This window comes from Zingiber officinale, chromosome 3A, assembly GCF_018446385.1.
Source record: "Zingiber officinale cultivar Zhangliang chromosome 3A, Zo_v1.1, whole genome shotgun sequence".
Classification (NCBI taxonomy): domain Eukaryota; kingdom Viridiplantae; phylum Streptophyta; class Magnoliopsida; order Zingiberales; family Zingiberaceae; genus Zingiber; species Zingiber officinale.
In genome coordinates, this window is record NC_055990.1 from 118,361,235 (window position 1) to 118,371,240 (window position 10,006).

A 10,006-nucleotide genomic window follows, 5' to 3' on the forward strand; every position below is an offset into this window, starting at 1 on the left:
CTGATATACCATATCTAAATTATTAATAATTTTGAATATACAGATATGCAACTATACTAGTCAAAAGATAAGAAAAATATTTTTACCTTAAAAACGAGTAGAATCTATTGCTATTAAAGATTCCTGAAGGAACTTATAACCCATTCGGTTGATTGAGAAATTTATCTTCTAATTCTATTATAGCTCTTAAAACATTATGGAAATGACGATTCATTATTTCTCCTAATCGATAGAAAAAGAAGCCAATTGCACGATTTGTAACATTGTGATCTAGCAAATAGAGTGATTTTGCTACTTGTTCTTCCAAGTAATTCTTGTTGTAGGTCGTAAACCACCTTCTTTGACTAAAAGATTACACAATTCCACAAATGTATATTACGACATTGATCATTAGTTAGCACTTTTATCATTAATTCATTTCGTACATGTTCTCCTTTTAACCGTACAACATGAGGAATTTGACTATTTTGTTTGTGTCTATTTTGTGCATACAAAGCTGCAACTAAACAAACAACCTGTGCTGATGTGAGTTGATGCATACAATGCAACTTAATGAAATCATTACGTTTACTGTTTTCATCACCCATCTATAATCAAATAAATGAAAAAAATAAATTATAAATAGGTAATATCTATGCTTTAAACCATGGCAACTTTAGTCTTACCTCAAAAACACATCAATATAAGCACACATACAAAATAGATAGAATAAGCACACATACTCCCTTTGCTTGATTGTTGGATTAATAGTTTCATAACTCAGTTTAACATTTGAAATTTAAAGATAAAGAATTTATGTTTACTGATGTGGTATTAAGTTTAGTGCACAAAGATTCAATAACCACTTATGCCTAAGCTAAGATAAAAATTTGAATATCTATTTTGAAGGGAAGATGACATCTTGAGGTTTATGGAAGAACAAATCCAACAGGTTTGAGGCTGTGTCTTAGGCTTTACTTCAATTTCCTTGAGAGTCCACATGATGACCTCATTCTTGGTTGTGTTGCTAGAATCAGGCTTTAGATAAATCAAATATTTTTTAGAATATACTGTGTTCTATTAATTTGGGGTTCTCACTATACCTTATTTTAGATTCTGTTGCTTGTTTTGATGCTTATTACTGCCTCCTATCACCCCCTCTTCTACTACTTTGTTATATTTGTATGTTAAGATCCCTCGTTAAACTATATTGCATACCAAATCTATGTATCTTCTTCTTATTTGATTAAGATTTTAGAGGTAGGTCCACTTCCTCAAAAACATTCAAATTACTTTGAAATTTATAATGTGTTTCTGACGTTCTTCTTTGCTAAAGTTAAGCATGACTATTATACCTTCATAAATGTGAATATTTCAAAATTTGACTTTTTGAATTAGGTTTGATACATGAACATCAAAATTGATAAATTTTTTCATGTTGAAGTTTTTGTATGTATAATTTGTAAGCAAATTACATGACTATATAACATGATAACAATGTGAACTTATATCATCGAGCATTAACCATCAGTGAAAATAGAAGAAGCAAAAAAGAAAAAATGCTACACAGTAGAGAATAGAAGTAGTAGAAGAAGAAGAAGAAGAAGAAGAAAAGATTAGGGTTACCTGCCTTTGGAGAGATATGCCGCAAGGGCCGACGCCGACATCGATGACGTGGAGTGCAAGAAGTTGTGTAGTCGCCTAGTCAGGCGGTGGAATGAGGAAGATGAAGCAACGGTGTAACAAGAGGAATAAAAGAAACCTAAAATAACACTTGGAAATTAATATTATAAACAGGGATAAAATTGGAATAAAAGTTTTCTTAATTCCCTTTACCCTTCCTTACACCCAAATGTAGGGTGTAAGCAAATCTTCTATTTTATAGGTAAGGAAGGTTAAAGCTTACCCTTCCTTAGTCGATTAAGCCAGCTACCACATCTGTTGCTTCATTTGGTTTGGCTGCCAATTGCATCATCTAATCGACCACTTATATGATACATGTTTTTATGGAGGTAGATATCATACCTGACCTGTATACCTAGATCATATTATTTGATCCACGTAAATGGTACATGCTTTTATGGAGGTAGATAGGATCAGGATATTTCTATGCTTAATGTCATGCACCATCTCGCATGATTGCATGCTGTGCGATAGTCGACTCCATTATTGTCTGCACACACCACCACTCATGAGTTAGTGGTATATCAGGCAGGGTGTGTGGTGTTGGTGCAATATCCCTTAGGTCAAGGTTGACTGAGTTGACCAAGCTTGAGTCTTGGTCATAGTTTCGATGTTTGACAATACATGTAGACACATGGACAATGCAGGTGCAGTTGCTCATGTGGGGAGATTCCGATCAGGGACTGATCAGTGTGATTGAAGAAGAGTCAAGTAGGTCAAGGATGACCGGATACTTGACTGAGAAGTCCTAACTAGGATGTTAGGCAGAAGGAAAGTCCTAGTGAGTGAAGCTAGGAAGAATGGAAGTCCTGGTGAGTGAAGCCAGGCAGAAGAGAAGTCCTGGTGAGTGAAGCCAGGCAAAGGAAAATCCTGGTGAGTGAAGCCAGGTGAAAATCCTAGTGAGTGAAGCTAGGTGAAAGACCTGGTGAGTGAAACCAGGCAGAAGGAAAGCCCTAGTGAGTGAAGCTAGGCAGATTGGAAGTCCTAGTGAGTGAAACTAGGCAGATGGAAAACCCTAGTGAGAGAAGCTAGGTGAAAGTCCTGGTGAGTGAAGCCAGGCAAAGGAAAATCCTGGTGAGTGAAGTCAGGTGAAAATCCTAGTGAGTGAAGCTAGGTGAAAGACCTGGTGAGTGAAGCCAGGCAGAAGGAAAGCCCTAGTGAGTGAAGCTAGGCAGATTGGAAGTCCTAGTGAGTGAAACTAGGCAGATGGAAAACCCTAGTGAGAGAAACTAGGTGAAAGCCCTGGTGAGTGAAGCCAGGCAAGGGCAAATCCAGTTGGGTCAAGATTGACCAGACATCTGGTGGAAGTCCAAGTAGGTCAAGGGAGTGACCGGATACTTGGCACGAAAAGAAAAGTCCAAGTAGGTCAAAGGGATAGACCGGACACTTGGTGTGGGAAGTCCTAACAGTTCAAAGGAGTGACCAGATGCTAGTCATGATGTACCAACAGGTCAAGGTTGACCGGATGTTGATTTGAGAGGCTTAGGACTTGGTTTTGGGCAAAAACCAAGAGCTGGATCGATTAGTGGATCGATCCAGACCTTTCCCAGCGAACAGAGAGCCTCTGGATCGATCAGTGGATCGATCCAGAGGTCCCAATCGATCAGTGGATCGATTGGGACGCTGCTGCTTCGCGCGATAAGCGCTGGATTGATCCGTGGATCGATCCAGGCGTTTTTCCCAGAGCACAGAGGCGCTCTGGATCGATCCGTGGATCGATCCAAAGCCTCCCCGATCGATTGGGAGCAATCCAATCGATCGGGATCCGACCGTTGGCATCGATAAAGGCCGCAGGCGCACGATTCCTTCGGTATCGCTTCACCGATTCATTTCAGATCTTCACCAGCTCCTCCACAGCTCTTCTCAAGCTCGAGATTGCCAGTTCTTGAAGGTTCTTGGAGGCTCTTCCAAGTCAAGAGGCGGATCAAAGCAAGAAGAAGAAATTAGGGTTAGGGTTTGTGCACTCATTGTAAGCTTGTAAGCTTGTACTTCTTTACTACCCTTTTTTCTTCTTGTATTGAGTCTTGTAGGGCTTCTCCGCCCTTGGTAGTTACCATAAAGGAGAGTTTCATTAGTGGAGGGTATGTGCGTTGTGTGGATCCTTGGATTAGTCACCTCCCTTGGAGGTGGATACCAAGTAAAATCCAAGTGTTAGCGTGTTTGTATTTGTTTCTTTGTATTTCCGCTGCGCATCCTTGAAGAAACAAGCAACGCCAAACAACGAGCACGCGACGAGCTATTCACCCCCCCTCTAGCTACTTTTGGTCCTAACAAGTGGTATCAGAGCAAGGCCGCTCTTCACCGGAATCATTGCCGGAAGGGGCAAACATATCAAGAAAAGCTAGAGGGTGAAGAAGTTGAAGCAAAATTGTCAAAGTCAAACAAATTCAAAAGCTCAACTTCTACAATGGAATTCCGAGATGGGCTCGGATTCGACACGAGGGTGGCTCCACCATACCCTTCTACGAGTTTCGATTCTTGGAAATCAAGAATCGAAAATTTCCTTATGATGGAGATAAAGCAATGGTTTGCTCTTATGGAAGGCTTCAAGACTCCAACAAACTCAAAGGGCAAAGTTCTCAAGAGGAGCAAGTGGAGCCAAGAGCAAGTCCAAAGGTGCGAGGCCAATGACAAAGTGACCAAGCTTTTGGTCAATTTATTGCCAAGCACCATCCTTTGCAAAATTGGAGAATTTGAAGATACAAAGGAATTATGGAGCAAATTGGTCAAGCTTCATGAAGAGATCCCCTCCACTGTACCGAATCAAGAGGAATCCAAAGAGGGAGACTCATTGGAGCAAGATCAAGAGGAGGACTCTGAAGTTGAGAGATGCTCAACGTCCGAAGAAGAGGAAGTCCAAGAAGCTTCATCCTCAAAGGAGTACAATGAAGAGAACAAGGAGGGAGCATACTCCTTGTTCCATGTACAAGATGATGAAGCCTCCACATCTAGGATTGAGGGGGAGTGTAGATCAATGAACCCGGAGCAAGAAGAGGCCTCCACATCCGGGTCAAGTGAAGAGGAAGAAGATGGTGCCACCTTCAAAATTCAAGAAATATCAAATGGAGGAGCAAGTGTCATCCCTACACGAGAAGGTATAAATGTTTCAATTAAAAATAAAAATCATATAATATGTTTTGAGTGTAGGGAAAGTGGGCACTACAAGAGCAAGTGTCCCAACTTGGCAAAGAAGAAGGGTCAAGTGGCACCTAAGGGCAAGGAGAAGCCAAAGGAGACCATCCCCGGAACAAAGAAGAGCAAGGAGCACATTGTGTGCTTCTCTTGCAATCAAAAGGGGCATTACCGAAGTCAATGCCCTAAGGGGAAGAAGATGGTCAAGGCTCAAGGAGGAAGCTCAAGTCAAGGGGGAGCCTCTAAGGTAAAAAGGAAGGTAACTTTTATTGAGCCTACCCCTTTACATTATGGTAAAAAGCATGCAAGCTCTAACTTATATCATTTTAATGCTATTTACCATGAAAATAGGAGGCATGATAAAATTAAAGAAAAACATGTAGCTTATCATGCTAAGACTACCACACCTAGGATTAGGAAGATAGATAAAAATCTAGGCAATCACACTAAGGATCATAGTTATAAGTCTAGAAACAAAAATGCTCATGGGTATAATGAAAAATCAAAATCTAAGGATTTAATGATAGAAAATCAAGTCTTAAGGTCAAGGCTTGATAAAATGGAAAAGACCCTAAAAAGGATGGAAAATATCTTAAAAGGGCAAAATGAGCATAGCCTAAGTCTAGGAGCACAAAGGTCATCTAATGGTCATAGAGGTTTGGGATACAAACCCAAGGCTAAGAAGGATGTGCCCTCTTACCATAGGGTTCCATATAGTTATGGAACCAACCCTAGGTCTAGTGGTCAAGTCAAAAATACTAGGAAGGTTATTCCTAAGAGTATTTTTGCAATAAATGTGACTAAGCCTTCTAAGAAGTCTAAGAAAGTTACAAACAAGGTCACAAGGGAGGTTATCCCTAGAGTTGACCTAGAAAATGTGACCAAGGCTTCTAAGAAGCCCAACAAGGTCACTAGGAAGGTATCTAGGGAAGTTATCCCTAGTGAGTACCCAGAGCATCCAAGGAGCACCAATAGGTGTTGGGTTCCTAGGAGCATCTTCTCTACCCCATAGATGGGTTAGAGAGTGTCAACTCTAAGAAGAAGGGTAGTTGACCCAACTTTGAAGAAATTGACACTCAAGGAGCATTTTCAAGGTTATTATTAACCTTTGAAAATGAAGTGGATTTATGTTTACTCTTGGGAAGAGTAAAATGTGTCACAATTTGATAAATTGGATGATGTTTTAAGTGACACAAATTGAGAAAATCATAAGAACTACCAAGTTGAGATTTTGGTATGTTCTGAGGAAATTTAAGGTCAATCTAAGCCTTAATTTAAAATGCTACTCTTGTGGAAGAACGAAATATGCCAACATTTGAGGAATGAGCTTAATTTCAATTGGCGTAAATTAATCAAGAGAATTAGAAATGCCCATTTAGGTTTTGGCATTTTCTTGGAGCATTTAGAGGGCAATCTAGGGTTATATTTTGATTTAGCTAAGTGGTTAAGGATACTTAGATAGGTAATATAGGTATCTTTTATTTGTGCTAAACCTTGCCATGATTGTTTGCCAATAATATGCCATGACATCATATTTTATTTTATTTGTATTTTGCATTCATGATTTATCATGAAAAATACAAAAATATCATGTCATGTCGTACATACATCATATAGTTATAGGAATCTTTCTTTTGAAAGCCATTTTATTTTGATGTATGCCATAACATTATCATGCATTATGTTTATTTCCTTAAAAAAAAAAATTAAGGACATATGACATTAGTTAAACAAGTGGCATTTGTTTAACAAGTGAATCAACAAGTAACATCCTTTGTGGATGTCTACCTCTCAAAATGCCTAGATAGATATGCATGATCCCTAGAATAGGGCAAAACCAAAATCTTACATCTCACAAAGACCTATAAGATGACTTGTATGTGTTTTCAGTGCACATTAGATACAAGTGAGATGTTAGGATGATGAACAAAACTCAAGATGTTGATTTAGTGCATTCTTTTGAGTTTTAAGTTCATCAAAACACATAGTTATGTGTTTTCCCATCATTGGGAAAGCTAATGTACAAGTCATGTGCATTAAGCCCAAGGAACATGGTTGGATATTGGTTTTGAAAATGTTTTTAAAATAATTTTGGAAAACCTTGGCGAAGGCTATCTTTTGATAGTAATCACCATTGAATAGTTAGACACAAACTTGAAGAAAACACTAAAGTTTTTGCAAGTTCTCAAGTTTGTGTCAATTTTTGAAAATATGATGTATTTTCATAGAAAACTATTTTTCCATAATAAATTATACCCTAAATAATGTCTACACAAATTTTTACGATTTTTGAAATTTTGTAGAATTTTCTAGGGGTTTCTGAAATTGGCTGAAATTGAATTTCAGCAATTTCAGACCTCCAATCGATCAGTGGATCGATTGGAGTGCCTCAATCGATCAGCCGATCGATTGAGAAGGAATTTCTCGCGAGCAGAAGCTCGCTGGATCGATCAGCCAATCGATCCAGGAAGTCTGAATCGATCAGTGGATCGATTCAGAGAGGTTCAATCGATTGGAACCCAACTCCAGTCGATTCAAGTTGCTGATTTTGGCTAGAAAGGCCTGATTTCAGCATCTTTGAACCTATTTTAGTCCATGTAACCATTTCAAACCCCTCAAAATACATTTGTATACATAAAAAGGGTGTTTTAGTGTTGAAAACAAGGATGAAATGGTTAAGGAAGACTAAATTGAAGTTTAGGTTGAGGTTGATTTCAATATTGAATTTTTGAACCTCAAAACTTCTCAATTTGGGTTTCCTAAAGGTTTAGGGATTCCAAGTCATTGTTGGTGCAATGACAGAAGTTACCACCATGTCTTTAGGGGGAGGGACTCTTTAAAGGCATGAAAATTATTTTTCATGAACCTTGGAAGGTGGTTAACCTTCTGTTAAGAAAATACTCATGGATGAGTGTTTGAACTTGAAATGGGGAGTGAATATCCTCAGTATTTCAAGTGGTTTCAAGTAGTTGAAAAATGCTCAAGGTTGGGCATTTGTCTACGTTGAGGAAGAATTTAGTGGGAAGAATGAAGGGTATGAGACCTTCATTATCGTATTGCTCACAACAAGTGAAGTTGTGAACATTGAGGCGCAACTCTTCAGGGGGAGAGTTTTTCAACAATGGGGCATTTGTTGAAGTGTGCCCAAAATTGAGGCACGGGTTAATGTGTGCTCAAAGATGGTTTGATGTGTGCCAATAGGGGGAGAATGTGTGGTTTAAGTTAGGCCTTCATTACCTATGGGGGAGGACATAGGGGGAGAATGAAGGGAACCAACATTCATACTTTTGGCATGAATGGAGTTAAGGCTATGGGATTAGCTTAACTCAGAATGGTCCAAACTTAAAGGTATTGTCAAACATCAAAAAAGGGGAGATTGTTGGTGCAATATCCCTTAGGTCAAGGTTGACTGAGTTGACCAAGCTTGAGTCTTGGTCATAGTTTCGATGTTTGACAATACATGTAGACACATGGACAATGCAGGTGCAGTTGAGGGACTGATCAGTGTGATTGAAGAAGAGTCAAGTAGGTCAAGAGTGACCGGATACCTGACTAGGAAGTCCTAACTAGGATGTCAGGCAGAAGGAAAGTCCTAGTGAGTGAAGCTAGGAAGAATGGAAGTCCTGGTGAGTGAAGCCAGGCAGAAGAGAAGTCCCGGTGAGTGAAGCCAGGCAAAGGAAAATCCTGGTGAGTGAAGCCAGGCAAAGGAAAATCCTGGTGAGTGAAGCTAGGTGAAAGACCTGGTGAGTGAAGCCAGGCAGAAGGAAAGCCCTAGTGAGTGAAGCTAGGCAGATTGGAAGTCCTAGTGAGTGAAACTAGGCAGATGGAAAACCCTAGTGAGAGAAGCTAGGTGAAAGTCCTGGTGAGTGAAGCCAGGCAAAGGAAAATCCTGGTGAGTGAAGCCAGGTGAAAATCCTAGTGAGTGAAGCTAGGTGAAAGACCTGGTGAGTGAAGCCAGGCAGAAGGAAAGCCTTAGTGAGTGAAGCTAGGCAGATTGGAAGTCCTAGTGAGTGAAACTAGGCAGATGGAAAACCCTAGTGAGAGAAACTAGGTGAAAGCCCTGGTGAGTGAAGCCAGGTAAGGGCAAATCCAGTTGGGTCAAGGTTGACCAGACATCTGGTGGAAGTCCAAGTAGGTCAAGGGAGTGACCGGATACTTGGCACGAAAAGAAAAGTCCAAGTAGGTCAAAGGGATAGACCGGACACTTGGTGTGGGAAGTCCTAGCAGGTCAAAGGAGTGACCAGATGCTAGGCATGATGTACCAACAGGTCAAGGTTGACCGGATGTTGGTTTGAGAGGCTTAGGACTTGGTTTTGGGCAAAAACCAAGAGCTGGATCGATCAGTGGATCGATCCAGGCTTTTCCCAGCGAACAGAGAGCCTCTGGATCGATCAGTGGATCGATCCAGAGGCCCTAATCGATCAGTGGATCGATTGGGACGCATGGATCGATCCAGAGAGCACAGAGGCGCTTTGGATCGATCCGTGGATCGATCCAAAGCCTCCTCGATCGATTGGGAGCAATCCAATCGATCGGGATCCGACCGTTGGCATCGATAAAGGCCGCAGGCGCACGATTCCTTCGGTATCGCTTCACCGATTCATTTCAGATCTTCACCAGCTCCTCCACAGCTCTTCTCAAGCTCGAGATCGCCAGTTCTTGAAGGTTCTTGGAGGCTCTTCCAAGTCAAGAGGCGGATCAAAGCAAGAAGAAGAAACTAGGGTTAGGGTTTGTGCACTCATTGTAAGCTTGTAAGCTTGTATTTCTTTACTACCCTTTCTTCTTCTTGTATTGAGTCTTGTAGGGCTTCTCCGCCCTTGGTAGTTACCATAAAGGAGAGTTTCATTAGTGGAGGGTGTGTGCGTTGTGTGGATCCTTGGATTAGTCACCTCCCTTGGAGGTGGATACCAAGTAAAATCCAAGTGTTAGCGTGTTTGTATTTGTTTCTTTGTATTTCCGCTGCGCATCCTTGAAGAAACAAGCAACGCCAAACAACGAGCACGCGACGAGCTATTCACCCCCCCTCTAGCTACTTTTGGTCCTAACATGTGGCAGTTCTGCTCTGTTAGGCTCCGCTAGTATGGTGACGCAATGTGGTAGTCGGCAGACAGTTCTGCTCTGTTAGGCTCCACTGGTCTAGTGACGTAGCGTGGTAGCCGGCAGACGAGTTTTGCTCTGTTTGGCTCTGTTGGTCCGCTCATGGGTAGTGTGA